This window comes from Schistocerca cancellata, chromosome 5, assembly GCF_023864275.1.
Source record: "Schistocerca cancellata isolate TAMUIC-IGC-003103 chromosome 5, iqSchCanc2.1, whole genome shotgun sequence".
NCBI classification, from domain to species: Eukaryota; Metazoa; Arthropoda; class Insecta; order Orthoptera; family Acrididae; genus Schistocerca; species Schistocerca cancellata.
Window position 1 is genome coordinate 83,780,915 of NC_064630.1, and position 13,782 is coordinate 83,794,696.

Sequence of the window (13,782 nt, forward strand, 5' to 3'; positions counted from 1 at the left end):
CGCTTTCATATTTGACCACGATCGGCACCTGAGCAATGTCCTGAATACGTTGAAAATGTCAGAAGAGTGTGTAGTTGTTAGTGCATTATTACGTTTTCAGCTGAATTCGAATTAGGACAAATGGCTTTTTCTCGTTTCGTGGGTGCTTCTGCAACCAAGGTAGCCGGAGTGTTTGGTGCTCCAAGAGGCACCGACAGAAAATTTATACCGCATGCAGAGAAAGCAGACAAACATCATCCGCTAGATCGCAACGCGGACTAAATTGTGTGCTGACTGATCGGGACAGACAGTCGTTGAAGAAAAATAGGAGGACGACAGCTGAAAAAGTCACTTCAGAAATGAACGTCGCACCCGTGGATCCTGTCAGCAGCAAAATAGCACGAAGAGAATTCCACAAGCAAGAAATTGCAAGGTGAACTGCGTTTCCAAAATCGCACATCAGTGATGCAAACAGGGAAACGTGATGCCGAAACCTTAAATCCTGGACTATGGCGCAGTGGAAGAAAGTCATTTGGTGGGATGAGTCTTGCTTTACATTGTTTCCAACTTCTGGCTGAGTCTAAGTACCGAGGGTCAAACGTAGAAGATTTTCGTTGATGATTTGGCCATCCATACATTGGTATTCTACGGGCCCCACGTTTATTCTGCAATATTGTATTACTGCCAACGATTATGTGATCATTTTGGCTGATCGCTACGGTCTCATGGTACAATGTTTGCTCCCTAATGGTGACACTGTCTTCCAAGACGACAAGGACTCAGCTCACATCGTCCAGGACTGGTTTTGTAAGCAGGAGGATGTGCACTGTCACATCTTCCTGACCACTACAGTGACCAGATCTCAATATTATTGAGCCTCTGTGGTCTATTTTGAAGAGAAGGGTGCGCGATTGCTATAAAAAAATGGTTCAAATGGCTCTGAGCACTATGGGACTTAACATCTGAGGTCATCAGTCCCCTAGAACTTATAACTACTTAAACCTAACTAACCTAAGGACATCACACACATCCATTCCCGAGGTAGGATTCGAATCTGCGACCGTAGCGGTCGCGCGGTTCCAGACTGAAGCACCTAGAACCGCTCGGCCACTTCGGCCGGCGATTACTATCCACCTCCATAATCGTTATCAGAACTTGCCACTATTTTGCAGGATGAATGGCATAAACTTCCCCTGAAAACCATACAGCGCTTATATTTATCCATTTAGAAACGACTGAGAACTATTTTGAAAGCCAACGGTTTCTCTCACCGTGTTCGGCTCGGTAGAGTGTTGTGTTTTTAGTCTTTCCATATTTTTTGTCCACTCCCTATATGCTGCACTTGTTGTTTAATTGGAAAATGGTTCTGAGCACTATGCGACTTAACTTCTGAGGTGATCAGTCCCCTAGAACCCAGAACTACTTAAACCTAACTAACCTAAGGACATCACACACATCCATGCCCGAGGCAGGATTGGAACCTGCGACCGTAGCGGTCACGCGGTTCCAGGCTGTAGCGCCTAGAACCGCTCGGCCACACCGGCCGGCGAACAAAACAGGCAACCAAACAATATAGTCCCAAGAATTATTTAAAACTGCCAATAAAAAACAGTACAACAGTTTACAGACTCGAATGAACAACTTTAGACATCGAATAACGAGATTTAGATTGCAACCCACTCCCACACTTCGCCGAATCTCTCCCAAATTACTGTCTTGTTGTCATCTCTCCTTAACATCAACAAACAGTGAAGAAATCTCAGGGAGAGCTACTGCAGCTTCTTCGGCACATCCAGGTGTCTTCTTGAGAAAGGCCATTGTAATACGTCCAAAGCTTCGATTTAATAGTTTGTAACCTCCCACTCACTTATCGACCTCAATGACAGTGAAAAATTAAACCGCGTGTACCTAATGGAAATTTGGGAAAAGCAATCGTCACCGAAGTCAATCTGTCGGTAAAGAGGGAGGAAAGGGTTACATCTAAATGAAAGGAAAAATGCTAATGAAACAGGTGGAAATTAATTTTGAAAAGGGGTAAAGTTAATAAAGAAAGTAAATGTGCGGCCGTTACGTTAACAATTAACTAGCGGTAATTAGATATTTGAGATTTGGGGGAAATTACGGTCGGCAGTCCTAAGGACAATTACTATAGTAACTGAAAAAGAAAGGTTATTACACATATAATTAGCACTAGAAGCGTGGCAACTGGAGGTTGACACGTGCAGTGTGAAAACTGAAAGTTTGTCAGAAGTCATAAATTACGCTACACTCTGACTTAATTTAGCAAAAGAATTAATAAAACAGGAAAATCGAAAGTTAATTTAGTGACTGAAGTTAATAGTGAGCTTTCTTTCTGAAGCACATCGAAATTCAGTAAAATACGGTTAGTCTTGGACTACCTCAACAATCATTTCAAATGCTACTTGAATCTACTCAATTTAGAAATAAGGGATTTAACTTTGAACTTGAATTAAATGATCCTGAACAATTAACAGTAGTAAAATTTAGTATGTACCAAGCTGAGCTGCAGTCACAGGTAAGCTAAAATACGGTAACAAAACTCGCACTCTTAATTTGTGCTTGTGTAATCTGAATATTGTAGCCAGCTATGAACACCTTAGCTGAACTTTGAAAATAAAGCAGTGAAGTCGAATGATGCTGGCGTTTGAATTTCAACGACACTCGGGTTCATTGCGGAAAAGGACGGGACCCTGCTTGGTAATGCAATTGGGACAATGAGCAACAAAGGTTCATGCTAAGTTGCCGTAATTTTGTGATGCAACAATTTTAAAAGTTTGAAAAGCTGGGGTCTGCCATACAGTTTTAAAACTTTACGTGCTTCCAGTCTTCCTTGTTGGCTGATTGAAGGTTTGAAGCCGTCGATCGAGGAGGTGGCGACAGTCACTCATTGTCGGCCGTCGCTGTTGCTGAAGCTGGATGTTGGCGCGCCTTCTTCTCGAGACGGTCACCAGACGAAACGGGCTCTTGATGTGCGCCAGCTAATGCTTCCCGTCCGCGACACCATGTCAGAAACTATCATCGCAAGTCGAGCGCAATTACATGCTGCCAAACCCCGAAAGCGCGGCAACTCGCGGGAGCTTCATACAACACACCTGCTCCACTGGACCACCCCAGCCAGACTCCCTCTGCTCTGCCCGCGCTCCACGCGGCAGAGTTAACACTACCAAAGATCCTAAACACTTTCGTTCTCCACACGACCTATCGATGTATTCGTTCGATAGTATATTTTTCCCTAAGCTAGACCCAGCGTATAAATACAAATAATATTCACAAAACAAACCAATTATACATCGACATAAATGCATATATATATACAAATAGTAAAACAATTACAATATACAAAGACACAGAAATGTTATATCTTCAGGTAACAAAATAAGGAAAAAATTTGCAGTGCAATAGATGGAAATAGGAGGATATGCATTTCCGGCGTTACAAGTTTATATTTTAAAGCATTTTGTGCAATGAGGCGGTGCAATACCCAGAAGAATTTTAATCACCTTGATATTGACCACGGAAGCCTATTTAGTTATGGCAGATTATTTTGTAGTTAGGGCAACGACAGCTTAGATTGTTCATTGTTACTTTAAAAACATTTCCTAAAAATTATCCAAAATTATCGTAAAAAATTTCTAAAAGTGAATGAAAACTCGTCAAGGCTGCATTAGGTGCACAAAGGTTCCTTTATTAGGCAACAGAACCTGTTTCACATCATTATGCACCTATAATGTTGTGAAAACGGATGAGGTGCCTAAGTCCCGCTGCATACAGGTTCCTTTAATCGGTAACTCATCTGGTTCAACACCATTATAGGTGCCTAACGGTGTGAAACAGGTTGTGTTGCCTAATAAAGAAACCTGTATACAGCTAATGCGGCCTTTATGAATTTTCATTTATTCCAAAAGAATAAAAAATAAAATAATATGAAATGAAATAAAAAAGAAAAATGAAAATAAAAAACAGGAATTGAGATTATTTTGGGCCATTTTTGGAAATTGGTTTCCTCAGTGATGATGACTTTCTTAGTTACTTCCAGAAAATTTCACAGATGTACCGTGCAACACCGCCTCTCTCTCTCCACTGTTTCGCTGTACCAGATTTATTGGTCTCGCCAGAATCAGCAGCTGTAGTGATATATAACATAACTCTACTTTACTGTTGAGTCTCAGTTGCACATTTTCTTTTTCTATCACTCAGGATCATCTTCAGATCTATGTAGCTGCGTCAGAAACCCATCTTTTCAGGACGTCATGTCACAGAACTGTGACATGAGACTCTGAAAAGACTAGATGTGTCGGTATCACAACTACTTAGATCTGTAGATGGTCCTGAGTGATCGGAACATGTCATGTAATTAAAATTGTGCAACAGAGACTGAACAGTAAGTGAGAATTATCTTAAATCCGCTGTTTATTCAGCTAAAGCCACCTATTGGTAATTAAATCCGGTAGATGTATAAAACTGTGGGGATGGAGACATATGTTTCACTCACTGTTCCAAAGAGACGAAGATACTTTCTATGGGATTTAGATCGAGAGATTTAGCAGCTCAGTCAAAGTGATCGTCAAACCATAAATATATTCGCGCAACCATGCGGAAACAGCTGTTGACATCTTGGAATACCGGGGGTTTCCGTAGTGAAGATGTGGTGTGTATGTGAAGGGACCAAACTACTGCAGCCATCGTTCCTTAGACTTACACACTACTTAAACTAACTTAAAGTAAAACACACACACCCATGCCAGAGGGAGGACTCGAACCTCCGGCGGGAAGGTGCAAGATCCCATCGCTTCTAAACTGATGCTGTTATTATTCAGCTTAGCTGCGAGTCCGTAGATGACGTATATGACGTACAGTATAACTAGTCAGCATTTCCACCCGGAATTTGCGAGTGTAAGTCGGACCTTCGTTGATCCGCCTTGGTGGGTCGTTTCGTCGGATTTCCTCCTACCTGTGCGCGGCTGAGCTCTCGTAAATGTCGTCCCGTGCAGATTCTTCATTGGCGCATTGGATGTCTCTGTCGGTGGAAGCTAATTATCTGAAATTGCTGTCGATCAACTTTGGGGTATCTATTTACTCGAAATTAACATTGAGAATGCCGTAATATCACTTTTATTCCTATTAGATCAATAATGAAACACTCATGTCACAAACTACTCGTAACCGAGAGCATGGCTACCATCGAACAAGACAGGAAGAGCTCTTAACGCCGACTGCCGACTTTGGCGCGCAGTCCGTATCTCTTACTAGTTTAGTCACAATTCGTGGATTTCTGATCAAGTTCGTTCTTACTAAGATATGCATTTTTAATGAACAGATGTGAATTTTAACGGGGCAAAATTATGATAAATAGTTTTAAACATCAAGAGGCTCCTCCTAGTATTCATGTTGTCATAAATGACTTTAATTATTAAATATAAATAAACAAAATCGGTGACTTTGGCGCCAAGATGGTGGTACTTCCCGTCATGTATATTTCTCAGGCTGACGCTTGTTGCTATGGTCCAGCGCCGAGCCCCACCCCACTACGGGCGACATATGGTCGCTGCGTCACCTAACCAGCCAGCCAGCGTGGGAAATGCTCTCCGACTCATGGTCGGCTACAGACCACAGCACTTGCTAACTATCGTGAATACATCAATAAGAAACAATAATTTATTAAAACTGGTAAAAATGTCTTCCTCACGTAAGAGGCACCTCACAAAGGGCTGCGCACTCCGTGACATGGCGCTTCAAACAGCGCGGCCACTCCGCGCGGCGACGATGTATTACAAAGGGAAACACTTCGTAATCCAGAATGTTGAAATAAGCGTTATGCTCTATATTCATGGTAGCCTGAATGAGCAGGTCCAAGTTATGTTTCGAAAAATATCTCTAGAACATTGCACGTATGCCTCTGATCTGAACTGCTCCCTGCGCACCCTTCAGGTTACGCCCCTCACTGGGCTGTCGGTGCTGTCTACGGCGATATTGCGTCTAGTTCTAACTAGTCGTATACAGTCAGTCACTGTCTAGTTTCTGTATTGCTGGAGAAGTGCAGCGTCATGTGCTGCTCTGAGGGGCTGTCTTCGTAATATTCACTCGAAACCCACTGAGCTGGACCTGTATTCACTCACAGTAGATTGTAATTGACAAGCAGTGATACTCGTGGTAATGTGCACGTATCAACACGAGACCTCCTTTCTGGCATTTTGCCTTGTCTGCACCTTTATCAAACATTTCTGATTTCATACAATCGGTGGAAAAATACAGTATTGGCCATTAAAATTGCTACACCACGAAGATGACGTGCTACAGTCGCGAAATTTAACCGACAGGAAGAAGATGCTGTGATACGCAAATGATTAGCTTTTCAGAGCATTCACACAAGGTTGGCGCCGGTGACGACACCTACAACGTGCTGACATGAGGAAAGTGACCAACCGATTTCTCATACACAAACAGCAGTTGACCGGCGTTGCCAGCAGGATAATGCACGACCGCATTATGCAGGTCCTGTACGGGCCTTTCTGGATACAGAAAATGTTCGACTGCTGCCCTGGCAAGCACATTCTCCAGGTCTCTCACCACCTGAAAACGTCTGGTCAATGGTGGCCGAGCAACTGGCTCGTCACAATACGTCAGTCACTACTCTTCATGAACTGTGGTATCATGTTGAAGCTGCATGGGCAGTTGTACCTGTACATGCCATCCAAGCTCTGTTTGACTCAATGCCTAGGCGTATCATGGCCGTTATTACGGCCAGAGGTGGTTGTTCTGGGTACTGATTTCTCAGGATCTATGCACTCAAATTGCGTGAAAATTTCATCACATGTCAGTTCTAGTATAATATATTTGTCCAATGAATACCCGTTTATCATCTGCATTTCTTCTTGGTGTAGCAATTTTAATGGCCAGTAGTGTACACAAAACTTCACTACCATCACTGACATAGCGACAGGTGACCGCTTCATCTAAAGTGGTCCATATGAGCACTGTTTTTTTTTAGAGGGTGACAAACATTTTGTCAATTGAGCTTATCTTCATTCATGCTATGGACATTGTCCTGTGAAACTGAAATAATCTTTGTAAGGCGCTATAGAAGCAAATGAGTCCATCTATCACGGAGATACCTGTGGAATCAGTGCACATTTTAGCCGATAGCTTCCAAATCAACAAGTCCAACTGAAGCTGTAGGAATTGGGTTGCAGGATACTAAATTGTACAGGCATAAATTGTAGTTTCTCATCAAAAAACCATTAAGCACTTTACATTTAATAAAATACACAATTTAACAGTGGGAGCACTGATGACTAGTTAACAAAACTGTTAAACCAAAAGGTTCATCACAGCAGTAAACAATTGTTAAAATGCATGGATGCGGAGTGATAATAATAATAATAATAATTATTATTATTATTATTTGAAACAACCGCCACATATCGGCAGACCGAAAACAAAATTTCCTTCTTTTTTCGGCAGCAAGAATTACTCATTACCACACAAGATTGCTAGATAACAGACAATTACAGGTCAAAAATTTCAGCTGATCAAACAAATAACTACACTTGGGAGCTGCACAAATGGCTTAAGAGCTAATGATAAATGTCTACCTTGGTGAAGTCCTATCAAGGAATTTCATATTTCATTAAGGTTCAAGATGCCTCGCCCGAAAACAGACATCACTTAAGAGTGGTAAGAGAACCAAAGGCAGGCGGCCATGCAAGCAAGCTTTATGTGACTTTCAGTTCAACGAAATTTGGTTAAGAATACAAAATGCATATTAGTAATTATTTTAAGGGACTTTGAGCTTGTGTCCAAACACGCATCCGCTATCGGGCTTGCAAACATAGACTTATGGCGTAATGGTCGATCAAAAAGATCAAAAACTCCAGGTACAAGGCATGAAGTTCGCGAGACCTTCACGGCAAATTACCTGTTGTTGTTGTTGTGGTCTTCAGTCCTGAGACTGGTTTGATGCAGCTCTCCATGCTACTCTATCCTGTGCAAGTTTCTTCATCTCCCAGTACCTACTGCAACCTACATCCTTCTGAATCTGCTTAGTGTATTCATCTCTTGGTCTTCCCCTACGATTTTTACCCTCCACGCTGCCCTCAAATACTAAATTGGTGATCCCTTGATGCCTCAGAACATGTCCTACCAACCGATCCCTTCTTCTGGTCAAGTTGTGCCACAAACTTCTCTTCTCCCCAATCCTATTCAATACTTTCTCATTAGTTATGTGATCTACCCATCTAATCTTCAGCATTCTCCTGTAGCACCACATTTCGAAAGCTTCTATTCTCTTCTTGTCCAAACTATTTACCGTCCATGTTTCACTTCCATACAAGGCTACACTCCATACAAATACTATCAGAAATGACTTCCTGACACCTAAATCTATATTCGATGTTAACAAATTTCTCTTCTTCAGAGACGTTTTCCTTGCCATTGCCAGTCTACATTTTATATTCTCTCTACTTCGACCATCATCAGTTATTTTGCTCCCCAAATAGCAAAACTCCTTTACTACTTTAAGTGTCTCATTTCCTAATCTAATTCCCTCAGCATCACCAGACTTAATTCGACTACATTCCATTATCCTCGTTTTGCTTTTGTTGATGTTCATCTTATATCCACAAGACACTGTCCATTCCGTTCAACTGCTCATCCAAGTCCTTTGCTGTCTCTGACAGAATTACAATGCCATCGGCAAACCTCAAAGTTTTTATTTCTTCTCCATGGGTTTCAATAGCTACACCAAATTTTTCTTTTGTTTCCTTTACTGCTTGCTCAATATACAGATTGAATAACATTGGGAAGAGGCTACAACCCTGTCTCACTCCCTTCCCAACCACTGCTTCCCTTTCATGTCCCTCGATTCTTATAACTGCAACCTAGTTTCTGTACAAATTGTAAATAGCCTTTCGCTCCCTGTATTTTGCCCCTGCCACCTTTAGAATGTGAAAGAGAGTATTCCAGTCAACATTGTCAAAAGCTTTCTCTAAGTCTACAAATGCTAGAAACGTAGGTTTGCCTTTCCTTAATCTTTCTTCTAAGATAAGTCGTAAGGTCAGTATTGCCTCACGTGTTCCAGTGTTTCTACGGAATCCAAACTGATCTTCCCCGAGGTCGGCTTCTATCAGTTTTTCCATACGTCTGTAAAGAATTCGTGTTAGTATTTTGTAGCTGTGGCTTATTAAACAGATTGTTCGGTAATTTTCACATCTGTGAACACCTGCTTTCTTTGAGATTGGAACTATTATATTCTTCTTGAACTCTGAGGGTATTTCGCCTGTCTCATACATCTTGCACACCAGATGGTAGAGTTTTGTCAGGACTGGCTCTCCCAAGGCCGTCAGTAGTTCTAATGGAATGTTGTCTACTCCCGGGGCCTTGTTTTGACTCAGGTCTTTCAGTGCTCTGTCAAACTCATCACGCAGTATCGTATCTGACATTTCATCTTCATGTACATCCTCTTGCATTTCCATAATATTGTCCTCAAGTACATCGCCCTTATATAGACCCTCTATATACTCCTTCCACCTTTCTGCTTTCCCTTCTTTGCTTAGAACTGGGTTTCCATCTGAGCTCTTGTTATTCATACAATTGGCTCTCTTTTCTCCAAAGGTCTCTTTAATTTTCCTGTAGGCAGTATCTATCTCACCCCTAGTGAGATAAGCCTCTACATCCCTACATTTGTTCTCTAGCCATCCCTACTTAGCCATTTTACACTTCCTGTTGTTCTCATTTTTGAGACGTTTGTATTCTTTTTTGCCTGTTTCATTTATTGCATTTTATATTTTCTCCTTTCATCAATTAAATTCAATATTTCTTCTGTTACCCAAGGATTTCTACTATCCCACGTCTTTTTACCTACTTGATCCTCTGCTGCCTTCACTACTTCATCCCTCAGACCTACCCATTCTTCCTCTACTGTATTTCTTTCCCCTATTCCTGTCAATTGCACCCTTATGCTCTCCCTGAAACTCTGTATAACCTCTGGTTCTTTCAGTTTATCCAGATCCCATCTCCTTAAATTCCCACCTTTTTGCAGTTTCTTCAGTTTTAATCTACAGTTCATAACCAATAGATTGTGGTCAGAGTCCACATCTGCCCCTGGAAATGTCTTACAATTTACAACCTGGTTCCTAAATCTCTGTCTTACCATTATATAATCTATCTGATACCTACTAGTATCTCCAGGATTCTTCCATGTATACAACCTTCTTTCATGATTCTTGAACCAAGTGTTAGCTATGATTAAGTTATGCGCTGTGCAAAATTCTACCAGGCGGCTTCCTCTTTCATTTCTTACCCCCAATCCATATTCACCTACTACGTTTCCTTCTCTCCCTTTTCCTACTGCCGAATTCCAGTCTCCCATGACTATTAAATTTTCATCTCCCTTCACTACCTGATAATTTCTTTTATCTCATCATACATTTAATCAATTTCTTCATTCTGTGCAGAGCTAGTTGGCATATAAACTTGTACTACTGTAGTAGGCATGGACTTCGTGTCTATCTTAGCCACAATAATGCGTTAACTATGCTGTTTGTAGTAGCTTACCCGCACAACTATATTTTTATTAATTATTAAACCTACTCCTGCATTACCCCTGTTTGATTTTGTATTTATAGCCGTGTATTCACCTGACCAAAAGTCTTGTTCCTCCTGCCAACGAACTTCACTAATTCCCACTATATCTAATTAACCTATCCATTTCCCTGTTTAAATATTCTAACCTACCTGCCCGATTAAGGGATCTGACATTCCACGCTCCGATCAATGGAACGCCAGTTTTTTTTTTTTTTTTTCTCCTGATAACGACGTCCTCTTGAGTTGAGTAGTCCCCGCCTGGAGATCCGAATGGGCGGACTATTTTATCTCCGGATTATTTTACCCAAGAGGACGCCATCATCATTTAACCAAACAGTAAAGCTGCATGCCCTCGGGAAAAATTACGGCCGTAGTTTCCCCTTTCTTTCAGCCGTTCGCAGTACCAGCACAGCAAGGCTGGTTTGGTTAGTGTTACAAGGCCAGATCAGTCAATCATCCAGACTGTTGCCCCTGAAACTACTGAAAAGGCTGCTGCCCCTCTTCAGGAACCACATGTTTGTCTGGCCTCTCAAAACATACCTCCCCGTTGTGGTTGCACCTACGGTACGGTCATCTCTATCGCTGAAGCACGCAAGCCTCCCCACCAACGGCAAGGTCCATGGTTCATGGACATACAAATAACAAGGTAAACTAATTATAAATATGAATTCCTCCTGGTGACTATCAGACACAACTGAAATATAGAACGCCAAAGTAAGGCAAACAACTAATCTCAAGGGTCACAGGGCAAGCGAACAACGGCTGTAGTTGATTGCTCATAAATGTTGTTGTTGTTGTGGTCTACAGTCCTGAGACTGGTTTGATGCAGCTCTCCATGCTACTCTATCCTGTGCAAGCTTCTTCATCTCCCAGTACCAACTGCAACCTACATCCTTCTGAATCTGCTTAGTGTATACATCTCTTGGTCTCCCTCTACGATTTTTACCCTCCACGCTGCCCTCCAATACTAAACTGGTGATCCCTCGATGCCTCAGAACATGTCCTACCAACCGATCTCTTCTTCTAGTTAAGTTGTGCCACAAACGTCTCTTCTCCCCAATCCTATTCAATACTTCCTCATTAGTTATGTGATCTACGCTTGTAATCTTCAGCATTCTTCTGTACAACCATATTTCTAAAGCTTCTATTCTCTTCTCGTCTAAACTGTTCATCGTCCATTTTTCACTTGTGTACGTGACTACACTCCATACAAATACTTTCAGAAACGACTTCCTGGCACTTAACTCTATACTCGATGTTAACAAATTTCTCTCCTTCAGAAACGCTTTCCTTGTCACTGCCAGTCTACATTGTATATCCTCTCTACTTCGACCATCGTCAGTTATTTTGCTCCCCAAATAGCAAAATTCCTTTACTACTTTAAGTATCTCATTTCCTAATCTAATTCCCTCAGCATCATCCGACTTAATTCGACTACATTCCATTATCCTTGTTTTGCTTTTTTTATTTTCATCTTATGTCCTCCTTTCAAGACACTGTCCATTCCGTTGAACTGCTCTTCCAAGTCCTTTGCTGTCTCTGACAGAATTACAATGTCATCGGCGAACCTCAAAGATTTTATTTCTTCTCCCTGGATTTTAATACCTACACCGAATTTTTCTTTTGTTTCCTTTACTGCATGCTCAATATACAGATTGAATAACATCGGGGAAAGGCGACAACCCTGTCTCACTCCCTTCCCAACCACTGCTTCCCTTTCATGCCCCTCGACTCTTGTAACTGCCATCTGATTTCTGTACAAATTGTAAATAGCCTTTCGCTCCCTGTATTTTACCCCTGCCACCTTTAGATTTTTAAGGGAATATTCAAGTCAACATTGTCAAAAGCTTTCTCTAAGTCTACAAATGCTAGAAACGTAGGTTTGCCTTTCCTTAATCTTTCTTCTAAGATAAGTCGTAAGGTCAGTATTGCCTCATGTGTTCCAACATTTCTACGGAATCCAAACTGATCCTCCCCGAGGTCGGCTTCTATCAGATTTTCCATTCGTCTGTAAAGAATTAGCGTTAGTTTTGCAGCTGTGACTTATTAAACTGATAGGTCGGTAATTTTCACATCTGTCAACACCTGCTTTCTTTGGGATTGGAATTATTATATTCTTCTTGACGTCTGAGGGTTTTTCGCCTGTCTCATGCATCTTGCTCACCAGATGGTAGAGTTTTGTCAGGACTGGCTCACCCAAGGCCGTCAGTAGTTCTAATGGAATGTTGTCTACTCCCGGAGCTTTGTTGCGACTCAGGTCTTTCAGTGCTCTGCCAAACTCTTCACGCAGTATCATATCTCCCATTTCATCTTCATCTACATCCTCTTCCATTTCCATAATATTATCCTCGAGAACATCGCCCTTGTATCAACCCTCTATATACTCCTTCCACCTTTCTGCTTTCCCTTCAATGCTTAGAAATGGGTTTCCATCTGAGCTCTTGATATTCATACAAGTGGCTCTCTTTTCTCCAAAGGTCTCTTTAATTTTCCTTTAGGCAGTATCTATCTTACCCCTAGTGAGATAAACCTCTACATCCTTCCATTTGTTCTCTAGCCATCCCTGCTTAGCCATTTTGCACTTCCTATCGATCTCATTTTCGAGATGTTTGTATACCTTTTTGCCTTCTTCATTTACTACATTTTTATATTTTCTCCTTTCATCAATTAAATTCAATATTTCTTCTGTTACCCAAGGATTTCTACTAGCCCTCGTCTTGTTACCTACTTGTTCCTCTGCTGCCTTCACCACTTCATCCCTCAAAGCTACCCATTCTTCTTCTACTGTATTTCTTTCCCCCATTCCTGTCAATTGTTCCTTTACGCTCTCCGTGAAACTCTGTACAACCCCTGGTTTAGTCAGTTTATCCAGTCCCATCCCCTTAAATTCCCACCTTTTTGCAGTTTCTTCAGTTTTAATCTACAGCTCATAACCAATAGATTGTGGGCAGAGTCCACATCTGACCTTGGAAATGTCTTACAATTTACAACCTGGTTCCTAAATCTATGTCTTACCATTATACAATCTATCTGACACGTTCTAGTATCTCCAGGATTCTTCCATGTATACAATCTTCTTTTATGATTCTTGAACTAAGTGTTAGCTATGATTAGGTTGTGCTCTGTGCAAAATTCTACCAGGCGGCTTCCTCTTTCGTTTCTTACCCCCAATCCATATTCACCTACTACGTTTCCTTCTCT